This window comes from Hibiscus syriacus, unplaced genomic scaffold, assembly GCF_006381635.1.
Source record: "Hibiscus syriacus cultivar Baekdansim isolate YM2019G1 unplaced genomic scaffold, ASM638163v2 tig00110458_pilon, whole genome shotgun sequence".
Classification (NCBI taxonomy): Eukaryota; Viridiplantae; Streptophyta; class Magnoliopsida; order Malvales; family Malvaceae; genus Hibiscus; species Hibiscus syriacus.
In genome coordinates, this window is record NW_024062745.1 from 3068222 (window position 1) to 3089192 (window position 20971).

The following is a 20971-nucleotide window of genomic DNA, read 5'->3' on the forward strand; positions in this document are numbered from 1 at the left end:
TTTCCATTTGAATATTGGTCCCTTTTATGTCTTCTAACATCAATCTAGTCGTTTGGAGACGTTGGGGATTGAATAGAGCCGTTGGATTCATTATTTTTGAGCATTTAATGGTCACATGCATATTTGGTACCGATACCAACATGTTGGTCTCAAGACCAAGCCTTCTAACGATCAAATTTATAGCCATTAAACCATCAGTATCGATACCATTTGAATTAATATCGATACCCACCCATCAATCTCAAGATTGAGGTCATGGTATCGATACCAAAAAGTCCTCTAGAATTTTGGTATCGAGACTAGACAGATGGTCTCGAGACTAGCAATGGTTTTGGCAAAAATTAAGTGTTTTGAGCTTTAAAAAATGTTTATAAAATGAAAATTTACTCAATAACACTTGTGATTATTTTTCACACTTAAAAATGTTTTAAAATCGTTTATGACAAATTATTTATAAAATCGTGAAATGTAAATTTTAACAACTTAAAACATTTAAAAAATAATGTCATATCAAAATCAAATGTTAGTTCAACACTTTCTATAGCATAGCTTCTTCCTTGTTCCTTTGTTCAATCTATCTTCTTTTCACCCTGCCAAAAACCATTATCATCTTCCTTACAACACCATTACATTCACGCTATAGCCATCATCAAACACCAACCCCTTATTTCTTTATTTCATCTTCACCATACTTAATTTCATCTTCACCATACTTAATCAAATCAAAGTCTTCCTTACGCCTATTTTATCAACTACTTTGAGCCTTATGTTTCAGCCTATCTTACTTTGCAGGGACTACTTATTTGCCTTCCTAAATCCGAAACAAAGCAAACCCATCATCAACAAGTACAAGGGCGTGAGTACATATCAAATTCCTTTCTTATAATGAAATTTTTTGATATAAAATATTAATTAAATAACAAAATTGTACAATTTTCTATACAAAATAGTAAGAAATTTTAGTATTTTACCTTAGAATTAGTTATTATGTTCACTGTGTTTAAGTGTTTTAGAAACTAAACAAGCATTAATGAAGGGACATTGTTTGAAGAAGAGATTAAATGTTTTATGAGTAAATTAATGGGTAGTGTGTATGGATATGTTTATGAGTAACCTAATTTGATCCCAAAGAGTTTTTACAACTATTTTGGCTTAAACTAAAGATGCCCTTGAACTAGAAAAAAGGGCCTACCCTAAAGTACTTAAAAAGTGGATGTAACTGAAACTTGGTAACAAAAGAAACAAGTCTCTCTTCAAGATTTTACATTCATGGAGAACCGATTCTTCTCCTTTCCAGCACTCTTTACCTTCATTATCTTTTTGATCATGCTGGTGAAACTAAGGAAGAGATTCATATCCAACAACTTGACACCAAATCTACCACTAGGGCCATAGAAGCTGCCTGTCATATGGAGCTTGCACCTCCTTGTTGGCCCTCTACCCCATCAAACATTGACAACTATGGCTAAAAATATGGCTCCTTGATGCATCTTCAGCTTGGACAAGTTTCGAATATCGTAGTTTCTTGCCCACAAACTGCTGCAGAATTGATGAGATTGAGAACCCATGACATCATTTTCCCAAGTAGGCCTTTTCTTCTTTCTACAACTATTTTATGTTATAATGAAAGAGATATTGCATTTGCCATGTATGGATACTATTGAAGGCAGCTGCGAAAAATTTGTGTGCAGGATATGTTAAGTCTAAAACGTATGCAGTTGTTTACTCCAGTTAGGGAAGAAGAGGTGTTAAAGTTGGTTAGGACAATTTCTTCTAAACTAAGAGAACCGATCAATCTTAGTAAGATGCTATAGTTGGTCACATTCGAAATCGTTTCGAGAACTGCTTTTGGTGGGAGATGCAAAGACAAAGAGGAATTCAAATTACTTTTCAAGGATGTTATACGTATCGGTGGATGTTTCAATATTGCATATTTGTTCCATTCAATAAAGTTTCTTGAGTACCTCACTGGATTGAGGCCTAAACTTCAAAGCCTGCATCGAAAACTAGATGAGGATTTTGAAAATGTCATTAATGAACATAAAGCTAGCAAGGGAATTGAAGGCAAATCAGATGATCTTGTAGATGTTCTTTTGAACCTTCAGGAGAATGGAGACCATGAATTTCCTTTAACAACCAACAACATCAAAGCAGTAGTATTGGTTAGTAAGTCCATTTGTCATATACCTTTTACGTGTTGCACTGCAAAATCCGATTTAATTACTGATAGTTCATAGTTCATATACAACTTCAAGATCATTTCATTTCTGGGAGTGATACATCATTCACAAATCACAACAATAGAGTGGGCAATGTCCAAAATGCTGAAAAACCCAAGAGTTGTGCAGAAGGCTTAAGCAGAGGTGAGACAAGTTTTTGATAGGAAATGGAATATTGATAGTGAAAGGTTACATGAATTGGAGTACTTTAAACTTGTCATTGGTGAAACATGGAGATTGCACCCTCCTTTTCCATTGCTACTTCCGAGATAGTGCTCAAAAGGATGTAAAATCAATGGATATGATATACTGGTGAAGTCCAAGTCATCGTTAATGCGTGGGCGATTGGAAGGAACTCTGAGTATTGGAATGAAGCCGAGAGATTTTATCCAGAAAGATTTATCAACTGTTCAGTTGATTATAAAGGTGCTTGTAGACACCCGTTTTTGTCCGGGTCTTTTATATTTATTTTTTTTATTTTTTATTATTAATAATTATTATTAAATATTATTATTAATTTTACATATTACATTTTTGCAGGCTTAGAAACCCAATTCAGATTACAAAGGCCCAATCCCGGAGCCCAACAACCCAGACCTGCGGCCCAGCAATTGGCCCAAACCCGCTAGGGTTACCCCTTCTCTGCCTCAGCGCCGCACCATCAAGACCGTCTGATCTGGACCCATCCAATGGTCCAGATCAAAGGCCATTTAGGTCTGAAACCCTAACCCTTGTTCTGAGCCCTAACAGCTCAGCCACCGCCACAGCCGTTTGGCCTTCCATCTCCCAGCCGTGCTTGAGGTGTCGATGGTGAATCCTGAGCCGGTCGTCATCAGCAATCTGGTCACACAGTGAAGCAAATGTCATCAACAGTGTATCAAACTTACCCCAAATCTAAAAACCCATTAAAATAACACCCCAAAATCCTGAAAAATCTGGACTTTATTCACCCAAATCAGAGAAATCAAATCCTATCTACCTAGATATCATCATCATATCACCAAATACTCAACATAAATCAAGGGAACGAAACCAGAAAAAAAAGGAAACGAAAAGAAAAAGACAGAGAGAGATTCGAAACAGAAAACAAAAAAAGGAGAGGCATCTTACCTTTAGAGAGAGATCCGAGCGTTGTATCCTCGCCGGAGTGAAAAGGAGCCACTACCGAAGGTAAAACAACCTCTCTTTTCCTAGATCTAGTTTTTTCTTAGGGGTGGGTTTTCGTTTGTTTTTTGGTTGGTTAAGGTCTGGGAGAGGAAGTAGAGTGGTTAAGGTTGTGGTGCTCCCCGTGGCCACCGACTTACGGTGGCCGGGGAGCCGCGTTGTTCTCGTGAGGAGAAACGAGGAAGAAGGGAAAAGGGAGAGGAGAACGAGTGAGGCGACTGAGGGAGTTGGGGAATGAAAATCAGGTTTTTCAAAACCCTTAAGATGGTATAATCACCGAGTGAAACGGCATCGTTTAAGGGGCTTGGGGGTCTGCGTGTTTTTACATTTAGGGTTAATCACAGTTTAGGTCCCTCAAGCTTTTGTAAGGGTTGTGATCTGGTCACTAAATGAAATCCATGCAATCTTATTTCGAGCCTATAGTTTTATTTTGTTTTATTTGAATCACTAGTTTATATATTATGTATGTTTTATGATCTTCGAATTTGGACCTGTGATTTATGTTTTTTTCATTTTAGTCACTGTGCTGGTGTGTTATTTATTTTTGTTAATGTTTTAAATTTGTCCATGACATTTGTGTACATTTTATTCTAGTCACTAATTAGCCTATGGTTTAATTACATTGTAAGGGTCCCCGTGTTTTGTAAGTTGTTTAAGGGCTTAGTGTATTTTATTTATTCTGTACTTCAAGCCCTATATTTTTAAAGTTTACACATTGGTCACTGGACTGGTTATTGTTAATATTTTTGAAAGTTTAGACATTGTACTCTTTATTTATGAAACTTTTATCTTGATCACTACTCTCATATTTTGGGTTAAATATCGATTAATGTCTGTTTATTTTACTTTCATTATATTTTAGTCCTTATCTGGTTTATTATTACATTTTTATTAGAGTTCGAATTTGGCCATATTATTTTATGCATGTTTCATTTTAGTCCCTGTTTAACATTTGGCTTAATTGTGGTTTAGTTCTTTATGTTTTTTTTCATTTCATTTTGGTCCCTAATATGATTTATGGTTTATTTTTTTTACTGTTTTTTTAAAATATTTGTTAATTATATTTTAGCCCCTTAAATGTTTTAATATTTATTTTGGTCTGTAATATTTACTAATTTGTATTTTAGTCATTTATGTATGGATGTGCATTTTACTCATTAGTTAATTATTGGTATTGTGTTTACTTTAATTTAATGTAAATCTTTGTATTTCCAATCACATTTATTTTCATTATATTTTATCTATGTAAGAAATATTCGATTATATTTTCAAGAACACGTATGCGTAGAATGGGCGTGGAAAGTACCACTTGGTCGAAGTGGTACGATCCGATACGGCATTTTAACGACATAGGGACTTGTAACAAGTCGAGTATATTTTACTAATTAATTTATTAAAATGATGTAATGTGTGGTACCTTAAGTGACGCTCACTTTATTTTATGTGAATGTAAATTTTAAATTTTCATTTTATATTCGATACACGTTTTTAAATAAATGATGAGAGAATATTCTTTAAAAGATAAGAAATAGACGAGTTAACTTTCCCGACGGAGGATTGTTAATCTCGAGATTTCTTTTCAAATTAAAGAATTTTCTCTGATAAAATAATTCGAAGTAAATTAATTAAATCTCAATAAACGAATCATATTTTAGTTTTATATTCAATTTGTAATTTCCACCATTTACGACGATGTGTAAGCTACACAGTACCAATTTTGGGCGTTGTGGGGGTGTTTACCCTTCCCCACACGTAACCGACTCCCGAACCTGTTTTAAATGAATCTTTGGTAACGTAGACCAAATTTTTGTCTTATAAAATTATTTTTCTTAAAATTGTTTTTAAAAGACGTTTTTAGGTATTTGACCTACCTAACCCAAAGGTCGATGGCGACTCTTTTCAATTTTATTCAAATCCATTCAAAATCACCAAATTTTCCAAATTAAAGTCATAATTGTTTTTAAAAATAATATTTAATTGTTTTACAAAAATGGTTATGACAGCTTGGCGACTCCGCTGGGGACAGAACTAGAGAGTCAGGCTGTCGGTCGCTTATATATAGTCGTTATGGTGGAAATTATAAGTTCGAATCTTTAGTAAAACTATGATCTATGTATTGAATTTGTATTTATTATTTTATCTCTTTATTTTTATATACTAACATTTTAATTGTTTTCATTTTTTTTCCAGATGTTTCTTAGTTCTCGTTGAGTTTATTTTCCCTGTTTTTGAGTCAAAGGTTTGTTTGTTTCTCCTCACACACATCACTTTCATTAGCATAACATGAGCTCTAGACATGAGTTTCGATCCAAATTAGTTAGGGTGATTGCTTTACTCTCGTAAGAATTTATTCTTTGTATGAGTTTTGGCAAATAACCCATGGGATACATACCTTATACCTTCGTAGGAATTTATTCCTCGTATGGGTATAAGGCAGTGAATCCCCTCGAATTGAACTCGGTCCGTTTGAAACCTGTAATGGGTGAGGATTGAGGGTTTGGTAGCCCAAGGGGGCACCGACATCAAGGATAATTCGAGTCCCTTTTTTCCTGTTAGAGCTGAAACCATGCATATAGTGAACCATAGAACGGTCACACTAGGTAGAGTCATACTGAACCTCTGTCCGTCAATAGGTACCCAAAATAGGCGTACACAATGGAGAAACCCTCTAACCTTTTTATTTTATTTTATTTATTTATTTTTGAGTGTGTAGAATAGATTTATTCTGTTAAAGCATGTGAAATAGAATTTAGGTGCAGTTAGAATTTAATTAATTTAGGAGGGTAGAGAGCATGTTTGGGTAGGACCCTTTTTGAGGAATATTATTCGGGTAGATAATACATAAATAGAATAGATTTATTTCCCGTTTTACTTATCTTTTTATGTTAAATTTATGCAATTGTTTTGACTAACTGTTTTGTTTGTTTTGTTTATTTTTTTTTCATACTGCATAGACATATCATTAGAAAAGGCGATTGATCTGTGAGTATCGATAAAGTGGAAAGACTTTCACGATGGAAAGGAGTTTCCTAAACAAAGAAGTGAATCCAGTAGATGTAAGGAACTGGTCCGAAGCCAAGCAGAAAGAGCAGGGAGATAGTCTATCAGGGAACTACGTGTCAGATCTGTCTGATTATGCACCAGCTTCTTTAAAACAGAATGAGCTTCAGGGATTGAAAACCATTTGGGAAAGTTGGAATCTTATTGAGAGGCAAGCTTTTCAGCAGACTTATGGGGATATATTTCATCTGATATACGTGAAGGTAGACCCGGTTCTCATACGAAGCATAATACAGTTTTGGAATCCGGCCTATAGTTGTTTCACATTCAACCGAGAGGACATGACTCCAACCCTCGAGGAATACCAATTTCTGTTGAATTTGACAAGCGTTAAAGTGGACAAAGTTTACTCTCGGTCGATAAAAGGGCCTTCTTTTAAGTCAAAGCTTGCAAAGATCTCGGGCACAAGCGACAAATGGGTAAATGATCGCTTGCAACGCAAGGGAGAAAGTGAGGGAGTGCCGTGGTCTCACTTACAAAAGATAGTTGAAGCACACGTAGATGAAAACGTGCGTAGAGATGTATTTGCTTTGGGTATATATGGTTTGGTAATCTTTCCAAAATGTTTGGGATTGATCGAGCTAGCAGTAGTCGATTTGGTTGAGAAGTTAGGAAGAGAGGTGAATCCAGTCCATGCAATTCTTGCTGAAACTTTCCGATCTTTGAATATATGTAGAAGGTTGGGGGGAGGTCGTTTTATGGGTTGTGCTCAATTGCTTACTGTGTGGATCAGAAGCCATTTCTGGAAGGAAGAAAAAGTCAACTATAACCGTTTTTTGAAAGATTATTCTCCTGTTGCTGAGTACCTTACGAAGGAGTGGCCTGAAGTATCTCAGAAAGATCAATGGATTGATTTCTTCCGGAATCTACAAAGTCAAAACATAGCATGGCGAACACCGTGGCTGATGCATACACAAATCTTGTTCAAGTGTGGAGATTTGGACTGGATTATATTACTGGGACTGTGGGGAGGAGTGAGATACGCTCCTTTGTTGATATTGAGACAGTACGGTGCCCGACAGTTTGTTCCCGTAACTTATGGGTTGACTGGTGCTGAATTTGATTATAAAGAAGGCAATTATAGAAAGAAAATCAAAGATGTGGCTGATTCTTGGAGGATGACTTTTAGGACTAAAGTAATTGGAGCGGATGTTATTTTGACGCCTGATTATAAAAGCCTAGAGAATCAGGAGGGTAAATGATAAAATACCTTTAACATCTGGAGAGGGCAAGGTCGATAGAAGAACAAATCAGAAATATCCCTTCGAATTTGGAAATCCAAAGAATTGAGTTTGAAATGGAAAAGGCTAAAGATTCCAAGAAAATAGAAGAGATGGAGAGAGAAAACGTCATGTTGACTATCGAGGCTGAATTTCATGCCAGACAGTTTATAATGATGAGAGAACGGAAAAAGGAGGTGGAAGCCGATTTAGAAGACTTAAAAAAAGATTATCAAAGGGTGCAGCAAGTGAGAAAGAGACTTGGATCCAGAGAATTAGCAGCTGCAAGACGGCGAATCAAAAGTCTGGAAATTGAGAACAAGTGTCAGATCAAGAAGATAGAAGCTGGAAAAGCAAAAGTATGCGAGTTAGAAGCCGATAAAAAGGAATTGATCAAGCAGTATAAAGCTGAGGCTCGTAGAGCTCAAAAAACTCCATGAAGAAAAAGAAGTCAGCCTGAAGGAATTAGAAGAAGAAAAGAATCAAGTCCAGGGGTTAAAAACTGAGATGAACCGTATAATTGAGGACTTTGGGGACAAAGATCGAAGAATTTTAGAGCTTGAAAAAGAAAGAAAGCAAAAGAAAGAAGAGATGTGGTCTGAGAGACAGGGATGGAATCGAATCCTCGATAGAAAGCAGGCAGAGATTGGATCGTGGATGCAGAGATTCTCTACAAAAAGTCAGCAAGTAGATGAGCTCACGGGAGAAATGGGAGAATTACAGATGAGATTCGAACAGGAGATGAACCAATCTCGAGCTATTAATGATGAGCTCAAAAGTCATGTATCGAACCTTGAGCAATCCCTTCTGCAAGTGCAAGTTCCTCCCGCTTCAATGGACCTAAGAGTTGCTCTCGAAGAAAACAAATCTTTCCAGAAGGAAATCAGAGAATTAAAGGGTGAACTCCAGAAATGTCGAATTCATATTACCAATCTAGAAAAAGAGATCAAACGCATCAATAAGGGATGGGAAAATACATATGAGCATTATCGATCCTTGGTAGAAGAACGCGAGCGCATGATGGGGGAAGCTATTGCTCAAATAGGTGAAGTGGCTCGGTACATGAACGAATTAGCCAATAGAGCGGAGATCATCCAACTGCGCACAAATCCGGTTTCTGAATATACAAGGGAGATCATCGCCATTTTGAATGAAATTGTAGAGCTGAGTCTGAGGGCTAGGCGTTATATGTAATAGAACTCCTTTGTAATGAGTGAAACTTTTTATCCAATGAAAGTATTTCCGAATGGTTACTGCTTGGGTCAACGCCTTTTATTTGCATTTCATACTTGCATCATTCATTATGCATAAGTAAATTCATCATTTATAATGCATCACCAATAAAATGTATCATTTATAGCACATTACCAATAATATGCATTCGAATTTAAAAGAACAATAAAATTAATTTCCGAAGGGTTATGTGACAGACGATTCTGGCAAGTAAAAACTCCAATCCTTATCACACGCGAAGTAGAGCCATGGAGGCCAAGCTTGATCAATTAAAGAAAGAAATGCAAGAAGATTTACTAAGAATACAACAAGAATGGCAGGCAAAGATGGATCAGTCACAAAAGTCAATTATAGATCAAATCCTGCAAAGCCAGGCTAATATGATGAATGAGATGATGACCAAGATGTCTGGGATACGTACTGAAACAGTTAAAGAACCAAGCACTGCCCCTGTTGAAGTTTCTAGGCAGGAGTCTACCCCGAGACTAGTTATCTCACCTGAAAAGCTAGTTGAACATCCTGCAGGGTCTTCAGCTGTAAAGGTTCAAATGGCCATGACTAACCCTCAAAACAGTCCTCATGAGTATATTGATGTAGATCCTGAGGAAATGGAGAAACCTAAAACGGAAGTACCAGAGCATTTAAAGGACTGGTGCAAAGGGTTTTTTAAAGAAATGGGAAAACAGGGTTCTCAAGACGGAATGAATGCAGAGGAATTGAGTCTTGTGCCAGACCTAGTATTACCACCAAAGTTCAAAATGCCGGAATTTGAAAAGTATGATGGGAAAACTTGTCCTGTTGCTCACTTGACCATGTTTTGTCGAAGAATGACAGGATTTGTGAAGGATGATGGGCTATTAATTCACTGTTTCCAGGCCAGCTTGACGGGGTCAGCTGTCAGATGGTATAACCAATTAACCCGAGCTAAAATAGGGTCTTGGAAGGATTTGGCCAATGCGTTTAAAGAACAATATCAACACGTTACCGATATGATGCCTGATCGTGTTACTCTCCAAAATATGGAGATGAAGCATAATGAGACCTTCCGACAATACGCTCAGCGCTGGAGGGATATTGCTGCTCAAGTGCACCCACCGCTTATTGAGAGGGAGTTTATAACCATGTTTATAGATACGTTAAAATCTCCTTATATTGATCATATGTTAGGAGTGGCAACTAAGAGCTTCTCTGATATCGTGATGTGCAGAGAGATGATCGAGAGAGCATTAAAGAAGGGGCAGATTGTCGGTAGCCAAACTCCTGCAAAGAAACCCTATGTGAAAAGGAAAGAAGGAGAGGTGAATAATGTAAATTTCTCTGTGAGTAAGCCGAAGATGGGAAATTCTTCTTCATCCCAAGGAGAGACTAAGCGCGAGCATAACAATGAAAGGATGACGTTCATTCCCATACCAATGACTTACAGTGAGCTCTTCCATGGATTAGTCCAAGCTCACGTAGTGTCACCAAAATTCATTGATCCAATTAAACCACCTTATCCAAAATGGTTCAACGAAAATGAGACATGCGAATATCATGCAAATCTCAGAGGACATAACATTGAAAAGCGTCTCGCTTTTAAAAGAGTGGTTGAAGATCTGATCAAGAGAAAGGTGGCGTCCTTTAATGATTTTGAAGCACCCTGTGTTGCTGCAAACCCGCTTCCAAATCATCAGAATCAGGGAGTGAACGCTATTGAGAAAAATCAGAGAATTAAGAGGAGAATTGAAGAAATAAGAACACCACTGAAATGGGTATATGCTCAAATAAAGGAGAGAGGGTTGTTGAGCCCTAGAAATGAATGCTCAACGAAAAAGACAGAAATCTTTTGTGAATACCATGGTGAAAATGGTCATCAAATTCAGGACTGTCAAGAATTCAGGCAAATAGTCCAAGAATTAATGAACAAGCAGGAGTTGCAGTTCTATGAAGAAAGAATGAGTGAGAATGAAAGATATATCTGCGCTTCTGAAGAAAATTCAAGGGAAGCTGAAAAGAATTTAAAAAAGCCTGTCCTGGTCATATCGAAACCAAATTGCGAGGCCAGCAGTGGAAGTATAACATCTAGGGTGGTGATCAAAACCCCTGCGCCTTTTACCTACAAGAGTAACAAGAGTGTTCCCTGGGACTATACATGCCAAATTAATACTCCTGAGAGTAAGGAGGAAGAGGTTGCTGAAGTTGGATTTTTCACCAGGAGTGGAAGATGCTATGCTCCTGGAAAGGCTGATAAAGTAAGAGATGTGGTTATTAAAGATCCTGAGGATAAATTGAATGAGCCTGTTAAGATTGAGGAGGCTCAGGAATTTTTAAAGTTTCTGAAACACAGCGAGTATAATATTGTGGAACAGCTTCATAAGACCCCAGCACGGATTTCAATGTTATCTCTACTATTGCATTCGGAAGTACATCGAAATACTCTGATCAAAGTGCTGAATGAAACTTTTGTAGGGAAGGATATACCAGTGGAACGTGTGGACAGGATGGTAAATCATATTAATGCAGATAATTTTATTTATTTTTATGATGACGAAATACCTGAAGAAGGAAAAGGCAAGGGCAAGGCTTTACACATTACGGCTCATTGTAAAGGAGTCATCGTCTCTGGGGTGTTAATTGACAACGGATCGGCCTTGAATGTTATGCCATTCGCCACTCTAAATAGACTTCCTGTGGATGTATCACAAATGAGGGTTTGTGGCAATGCTGTAAGGGCATTTGATGGGACAGAACGCAAGATAATGGGGAAGATGATTATCCCTCTCAGAATTGGCCCTACAACATTTGAAGTAGATTTTGTTGTCATGGATATTCATCCGAGTTATAGTTGCTTGCTAGGGAGACCCTGGATTCACATGGCTGGGGCAGTTCCTTCCTCCCTTCACCAAAAGCTCCGATTCATTGTTGATGGGACTCTGGTGACCATCAAAGCGGAAGAAGACATCATTGCCTCTATCACTACAGATGCACCATATGTAGGGGTAGATGAAAATGCACTAGAGTCCTCCTTCCAGTCCTTGGAATTTGTTAATGCTACTTTTATCTCTGAAGGCAAAAGAATTCCCATTCCTCATCTTTCAAAAAATACAAAGATGCAATTAAAAGAGACATTAGCTAGAGGAGCAAAGGTAGGGAAAGGCTTGGGAAAGAAACTGCAAGGCATCACTGAAGGGCCGGCTGCAGTTCCTAAAAGAAATTATTTTGGTCTCGGATACAAACCAACGTACCATGATAAAGTCAAGGATGCACAAAAGCTTAAGGAAAGGAGGAAGGCAAGAGTAAAGGGAGAAGATCTTGTTTGGGGACCCATGGTCATTCCGCCTCTCTCCAAATCTTTTGTGTCTGGAGGATTAGTGATTGACACGCTGAAACAGTCATGGGATATTGAAGATACAGAATTTGTTGAAGATTTATGGGGAAGCCTGAGCATCAACGTTATCACAGATGATTCTACTGGAGAGTGCTCATTGGCATCAATCCGTCCGTGTCCTCCTGGCTATGTTTTGAACAATTACACTGTTGAAGAACTCCCTGTGTTCTATAAGCACTTTTCAAAGTAATGCATAATAACAAATCTGTCTCATTTTGACCCAAATATAATAGGGCTTTTGTAAAAGGACAAATTGTTATTTGTCATTGCTTTAATGAAACAGTGTTCTTCTTTCATTCTAATCTTAGCAAGTATTTTATTCATCTCTTGAGTATTCTTTATTCTTTATTGATAATTTTTCTCTTGGTAAATATTAGATAAAATTCTTGTCCACAGCCAAATATACTCCTTTTTGATTCACAGGTCTTCAGATATCAACTGTTCGAGTAATGATACTTTTGAACCACAAATTGATTTTGAAAATGACATGTGTCTCGAAGAATCTGAGGGTTATAAAGATGAAAAGGAATGTGAGTTAAACTCTGAGCTTATTAGAATGATGGAGCAAGAAGATAGACAAATATTGCCCCACAAAGAGACAACTGAAACAATAAATTTGGGAACAGAAGAGGATATAAAGGAAGTTAAAATTGGCACTTCACTCTCACCAAAAATAAGAGATGGTCTTATAAGCCTTCTTTGGGAATATAGGGATGTGTTTGCTTGGTCTTATCAAGATATGCCGGGGTTGGAGACTGACATCGTGATGCACAAGCTACCAATAAAGCCGGAATGCAAGCCTGTTCAACAAAAACTTCGAAGAATGAGACCAGATATGATATTAAAAATCAAGGAAGAAGTGAAGAAACAATTCGATGCTGGATTTTTAGAAGTGGCCAAGTACCCTAAATGGGTAGCAAACATAGTGCCAGTTCCAAAGAAAGATGGCAAAGTTCGGATGTGTGTTGACTACCGGGATCTCAATCGAGCGAGCCCCAAAGATAATTTTCCACTCCCACATATCGATACTTTGGTTGACAATACGGCTGGTCATGCTCTTTTCTCTTTCATGGATGGTTTCTCAGGTTACAATCAAATTAAGATGGACCCAGAAGACATGGAAAAGATAACTTTTGTGACAATGTGGGGTACATTTTGTTACAAGGTGATGCCCTTCGGACTTAAGAACGCCGGGGCAACATATCAAAGAGCAATGGTTACGTTGTTCCACGATATGATGCACAAGGAGATAGAAGTGTACGTGGATGATATGATTGCTAAATCACAAACCGAAGAAGAACATGTAAAAGTCTTAAGGAGGCTGTTTTTAAGATTAAGAAAATACCAGCTCAAGCTTAACCCAACCAAGTGCACATTTGGAGCTACTTCAGGGAAGTTATTGGGATTTGTAGTCAGTGAGAGTGGGATAGAAATAGATCCTAATAAAGTCAAAGCAATTTTGGAATTACCTCCCCCTAGAACGCAAAAAGAAGTACGAGGTTTTCTGGGGAGGTTAAATTATATTGCCAGATTCATCTCGCAGTTGACTGAGAAATGTGATCCAATATTCCGATTACTGAGAAAGCGAAACCCAGGAGAATGGGATGATAGTTGCCAAGAATGCTTTGATAGAATTAAGGGTTACTTAATTAATGCTCCTGTCTTGATGCCACCAATCCCAAACAAACCATTGATTTTATATTTGACTGTCTTTGAGAAGTCCATGGGATGTGTGTTGGCCCAACATGACGAAACTGGAAGAAGAGAATGAGCTATTTACTATCTCAGTAAGAAATTCACTGACTGTGAGACTCGATACTCCTCTATCGAAAAGCTGTGTTGTGCTTTAGTATGGACTACTAAGAGGCTGAGACAGTATTTGTTGTATCATACTACCTGGTTGATATCAAGACTGGATCCGTTAAAGTACCTGATGGAATCAACGGCTCTAACTGGAAGGATGGCGAGATGGCAAATGTTGTTGTCCGAATTTGATATAGTCTATATGAACTAGAAATCAGTTAAAGGGAGTGCTATTGCAGATTTCTTGGCAAGCAAAGCATTAGAAGACTATGAGCCAGTAAAATTTGATTTTCCGAATGAGGACTTGATGAGTATATTTGTTACTGAAGAAGATACTCCGAAAAATGAAGCATGGAAAATGAACTTCGATGGCGCTTCTAATGCTGTGGGACATGGAATTGGGGCAATACTAGTTTCACCTGAGGGAGATCATTATCCTTTTACTAGTAGGCTCGCCTTTGAAAGCACTAACAATATGGCAGAGTATGAAGCATGTATCTTGGGTATTCAAGCTGCAATTGAGCGCAAAGTTAAAAGCCTAGAAGTATTCGGCGATTCTGCTCTGGTTATTTATCAGCTTCGCGGGGAATGGATGACTCGAGACTCCAAGTTGATAGAATACAAGAACTTGGTGATGGAGTTGATCAAAGAGTTTGAAGAAATTTCTTTTGCTTATCTTCCTCGTGAAGAAAATCAAATGGCAGATGCCTTGGCTACGTTGGCAGCTATGTTTAAGGCCGATGATCAATCTCGAATGATGCCTATTCGGATGAGTATAAGAGAAATGCCAGCTCATTGTTGCAACATAGAGGAAGAAGAGGATGATAGTCTCCCATGGTATTATGATATTCTCCAGTATGTGAAGTATCGGGCTTACCCAGCGGAGGCAACTGAGAATGATAAACGGACCTTAAGAAGATTAGCAATGGGGTATGTCCTTGATGGAGATATACTGTATAAAAAAGGCAAGGATCAGGTGCTTTTTAGAGGTGTGGATAGAATTGAGGCCAAGAAAATACTTGAGGAAGTCCATGAAGGAGTTTGTGGAACACATGCTAATGGATTCACAATGGTTAGAAAAATCATGAGGTTTGGGTACTATTGGTCCACTATGGAAGGAGATTGTATCAGATTTGCTCGAAGATGTCATAAATGCCAGATTCATGATAACCAAATACATGTTCCTCCTTCACCACTCCATGTAATGAACGCACCTTGGCCATTTTCAATGTGGGGCATCGATGTCATTGGGGCAATTTCACCGAAGGCCTCAAATGGACATCGTTTTATCTTAGTGGCTATAGACTACTTCACCAAATGGATTGAAGCTGCCTCTTATGCTAATGTCACAAAAGGAGCAGTGTGCAGATTTTTAAAAAGAGAAATCATTTGTAGATATGGAACACCTGAAAGGATCATCACAGATAATGCATTGAATTTGAACAACGATTTAATGAAGGAAGTTTGCACAAAGTTAAAGATCAAACATCACAATTCGACTCCTTATCGCCCAAAAATGAATGGGGCAGTAGAGGCAGCGAATAAAAACATCAAGAAGATCATCACAAAAGCAACTGAAACATATAGAGACTGGCATGAGAAATTACCTTTTGCGTTGCTTGCTTATCGCACGTCCGTTCGTACATCTACTGGGGCAACACCATTCTCTTTGGTATATGGGATGGAAGCAGTTTTACCTGTTGAGGTGGAAATACCTTCTTTGAGAGTATTGATGGAGTTAAAACTGGACGAGGCTGATTGGGTACAAAGTAGGTTTGATCAATTAAATTTTATTGAGGAGAAAAGGCTGAGAGCTATCTGCCATGGCCAAATGTACCAGAAAAGGATGATACGAGCATATGACAAGAAAGTCAGACCTCGAGAATTTTGTGAAGGCGATATGGTGCTAAAAAAGATCCTACCTATGCAAAAAGACTTTCGAGGGAAGTGGATGCCGAACTGGGAAGGTCCCTATGTGGTTAAAAAGGCATTCTCAGGAGGAGCTTTGGTGTTAACAGAAATGGATGGAGAAGATTTGCCTAATCCCGTGAATTCCGATTCGGTCAAACGATATTACACTTAAAAAAGAGAAGAAAAAAAATTTAAATAAAGGAGGGTTCAAGATGAAAACCCAAAATGGGCGTCTTGAAACCAAAGGAGGATTCGAGTTGAAAATCCGTAATGGACGGCTCGAATAGCCAGAAGTTGAAATGGTGGATTCCCTCGGAAGCCTGACAGTTCAGGGAAAGACTCTCATGCTCACACATCTTTTGTACGATCTGAATCTTCGAAACACATGTCAACTTTCAAGAAAGATTTGGGGTGAAGAAATAGAAGGACTCAGCATTTGATATTCACTATATTTGTCCTTTGTTCTTCCTTTGTACTTACTTGTTTCTTGTCCCCAAAAGATTATAATTTCTCATTGCCTCTTTTCCATGAAACTTGTCAAATTTGATTCATTGTCATTGTATATATTCACCAAATTATTGATTATTATGCCTTACTCGGAAAAGTGTCAGAGTATGGGGATTTTGAAACAGGTGTTCACCAGAGAACACATGCAAAGACACGCTCCCATAAATCATTAAGAAAACCATTGAAAAAATGGTTCAGATTAAAGAAATCAGTTTCAACATAACCATACTTTTCCCAAGCAAAGAAGTCCCAATTTAAAGGCACGCAACAAGGAGAGGCCATTCTAAATGAATTTTCTCTGAAAAATCAATCAATGACCAAAGAATCAAAGAGGCAAGATAAACTCTCTCGAGGTAGATCAGAGGGACCAAGTCAAAGGATATTTAATGAGAGGTCAAGAAAGTAACCAGGCATGGACAAACGCATAAATCTCGCATATTCCGATCAAGGAGCAGGGGAGATTCCCAATGCTAGGATCGAGCTGAGCATAACCCTTTAAACATGCATTTAGATCATTCTTAGAGCATATTGACAGCATGAAATCATGTCATATGACCATTTTTTTTACAGGGTTTTCAAGATCTATTTCATTAGCAAAGCAATGAATCAGTCAACATCAGCTGACCAGATCTCCTCATCACGTAGGAGCAACGTCAACATTAGATAACCAGCCGTCCTCATTACGTAGGAACTATGTTATCACTATAAAATGGCCAAGAACTCTTCATCACGTAGGAGCAGTGTCATCCCCTGACTAGATATCCTCATCACGTAGGAGTCGTGTCACCCTTAGATAACCAGCCGTCCTCATCGCGTAGGAACCGAGTTATCACCCTTCCTAAAGATGGCCAAGAACTCTTCATCACGCATGAGTCGTGTCATCCTTCGACCAGATTTCCTCATCACGTATGAACCGTGTCACCCTTAGACGACCCGAACTCTTCATCACGTATGAGCAGTGTCGTCCCCAACAACCAACATTATTCAATTTCTAAGTTTGAATGGGAGAACCAGACAAAAACGTGTTGGCTTGTCGTCTTTGCACTGTTCTTGTTAACACAAGTATGTGCAAAGAGGGGTAGCTCTAGACACCCGTTTTTGTCCGGATCTTTTATATTTATTTTTTTATTTTTTATTATTATTAATTATTATTAACTATTATTATTAATTTTACATATTACATTTTTGCAGGCTTAGAAACCCAATTCAGATTACAAAGGCCCAATCCCGGAGCCCAACAACCCAGACCTGCGGCCCAGCAATCGGCCCAAACCCGCTAGGGTTACCCCTTCTCTGCCTCAGCGCCGCACCATCAAGACCGTCTGATCTGGACCCATCCAATGGTCCAGATCAAAGGCCATTTAGGTCTGAAACCCTAACCCTTGTTCTGAGCCCTAACAGCTCAGCCACCGCCACAGCCGTTTGGCCTTCCATCTCCCAGCCGTGCTTGAGGTGTCGATGGTGAATCCTGAGCCGGTCGTCATCAGCAATCTGGTCACACAGTGAAGCAAATGTCATCAACAGTGTATCAAACTTACCCCAAATCTAAAAACCCATTAAAATAACACCCCAAAATCCCGAAAAATCTGGACTTTATTCACCCAAATCAGAGAAATCAAATCCTATCTACCTAGATATCATCATCATATCACCAAATACTCAACATAAATCAAGGGAACGAAACCAGAAAAAAAAGGAAACGAAAAGAAAAAGACAGAGAGAGATTCGAAACAGAAAACAAAAAAAGGAGAGGCATCTTACCTTTAGAGAGAGATCCGAGCGTTGTATCCTCGCCGGAGTGAAAAGGAGCCACTACCGAAGGTAAAACAACCTCTCTTTTCCTAGATCTAGTTTTTTCTTAGGGGTGGGTTTTCGTTTGTTTTTTGGTTGGTTAAGGTCTGGGAGAGGAAGTAGAGTGGTTAAGGTTGTGGTGCTCCCCGTGGCCACCGACTTACGGTGGCCGGGGAGCCGCGTTGTTCTCGTGAGGAGAAACGAGGAAGAAGGGAAAGGGAGAGGAGAACGAGTGAGGCGGCTGAGGGAGTTGGGGAATGAAAATCAGGGTTTTCAAAACCCTTAAGATGGTATAATCACCGAGTGAAACGGCATCGTTTAAGGGGCTTGGGGGTCTGTGTGTTTTTACATTTAGGGTTAATCACAGTTTAGGTCCCTCAAGCTTTTGTAAGGGTTGTGATCTGGTCACTAAATGAAATCCATGCAATCTTATTTCGAGCCTATAGTTTTATTTTGTTTTATTTGAATCACTAGTTTATATTATGTATGTTTTATGATCTTCGAATTTGGACCTGTGATTTATGTTTTTTTCATTTTAGTCACTGTGCTGGTGTGTTATTTATTTTTGTTAATGTTTTAAATTTGTCCATGACATTTGTGTACATTTTATTCTAGTCACTAATTAGCCTATGGTTTAATTACATTGTAAGGGTCCCCGTGTTTTGTAAGTTGTTTAAGGGCTTAGTGTATTTTATTTATTCTGTACTTCAAGCCCTATATTTTTAAAGTTTACACATTGGTCACTGGACTGGTTATTGTTAATATTTTTGAAAGTTTAGACATTGTACTCTTTATTTATGAAACTTTTATCTTGATCACTACTCTCATATTTTGGGTTAAATATCGATTAATGTCTGTTTATTTTACTTTCATTATATTTTAGTCCTTATCTGGTTTATTATTACATTTTTATTAGAGTTCGAATTTGGCCATATTATTTTATGCATGTTTCGTTTTAGTCCCTGTTTAACATTTAGCTTAATTGTGGTTTAGTTCTTTATGTTTTTTTTCATTTCATTTTGGTCCCTAATATGATTTATGGTTTATTTTTTTTTTACTGTTTTTTAAAATATTTGTTAATTATATTTTAGCCCCTTAAATGTTTTAATATTTATTTTGGTCTGTAATATTTACTAATTTGTATTTTAGTCATTTATGTATGGATGTGCATTTTACTCATTAGTTAATTATTGGTATTGTGTTTACTTTAATTTAATGTAAATCTTTGTATTTCCAATCACATTTATTTTCATTATATTTTTATCTATGTAAGAAATATTCGATTATATTTTCAAGAACACGTATGCGTAGAATGGGCGTGGAAAGTACCACTTGGTCGAAGTGGTACGATCCGATACGGCATTTTAACGACATAGGGACTTGTAACAAGTCGAGTATATTTTACTAATTAATTTATTAAAATGATGTAATGTGTGGTACCTTAAGTGACGCTCACTTTATTTTATGTGAATGTAAATTTTAAATTTTCATTTTATATTCGATACACGTTTTTAAATAAATGATGAGAGAATATTCTTTAAAAGATAAGAAATAGACGAGTTAACTTTCCCCGACGGAGGATTGTTAATCTCGAGATTTCTTTTCAAATTAAAGAATTTTCTCTGATAAAATAATTCGAAGTAAATTAATTAAATCTCAATAAACGAATCATATTTTAGTTTTATATTCAATTTGTAATTTCCACCATTTACGACGATGTGTAAGCTACACAATACCAATTTTGGGCGTTGTGGGGGTGTTTACCCTTCCCCACACGTAACCGACTCCCGAACCTGTTTTAAATGAATCTTTGGTAACGTAGACCAAATTTTTGTCTTATAAAATTATTTTTCTTAAAATTGTTTTTAAAAGACGTTTTTAGGTATTTGACCTACCTAACCCAAAGGTCGATGGCGACTCTTTTCAATTTTATTCAAATCCATTCAAAATCACCAAATTTTCCAAATTAAAGTCATAATTGTTTTTAAAAATAATATTTAATTGTTTTACAAAAATGGTTATGACAGTGCTAATTTTGAAGTAATCCCATTTGGTGCAGGAAGAAGGATGTCTCCTGGCATGTTGTATGGTATTGCAAATGTGGAGTTACCTCTTGCAAAGTTGCTCTACATTTTGACTGGAAACTTGCTGATGGAAGAAAGTCAGAAGTTCCTGACATGGATGAGGTTTTCGGGGCTGTAGTTAGAAGAAAAATGATATGTTCTTGGTCCCAACACTTTGTCCTTCTCTTAAACTGAATCTGGCTTGACGATGTGGAGGGAATTAAATTTTACATCAGTTAAATCCTGGATTGCATGTGATCTTTGTATTAAAGTTGATCACTTGGTCCCAATACCTTATCCTTGCACTTTTTTCTTTGCTTCGAACAATTTTCCAGCTCTGCACCCATCAATTTGATATTAAACTCGAAATTTTAATTCAATCCAATTCAAATTTAAATCTAAGACAACTCATTTAGATAAAAAAAACTTATAGCTTGAAACATCTGAAACTAATTGAGTTCAAAATGAGTGGAGCATAAAATGATGCAACTCCCCACCGAAATCACGACTCCGAAAGAGAAAACATGAGATTTTTCCTGGAGCTTTCCACTTAAAGAGAATCAAGTGAATAAAAGCAACTAAAAAGAAATTGTAATTAATTATTCTATGGACTAAGCAACAAGAATGCATGTT

At 37.5% G+C, this 20971-nt stretch overlaps 1 pseudogene; it reads left to right on the forward strand.

Annotated features, from left to right (window-relative positions):
• The first annotated feature begins 1269 nt into the window (after nt 1-1269).
• LOC120126599 lies at nt 1270-20611 on the forward strand (annotated as a pseudogene).
• Nucleotides 20612-20971: the final 360 nt, after the last annotated feature.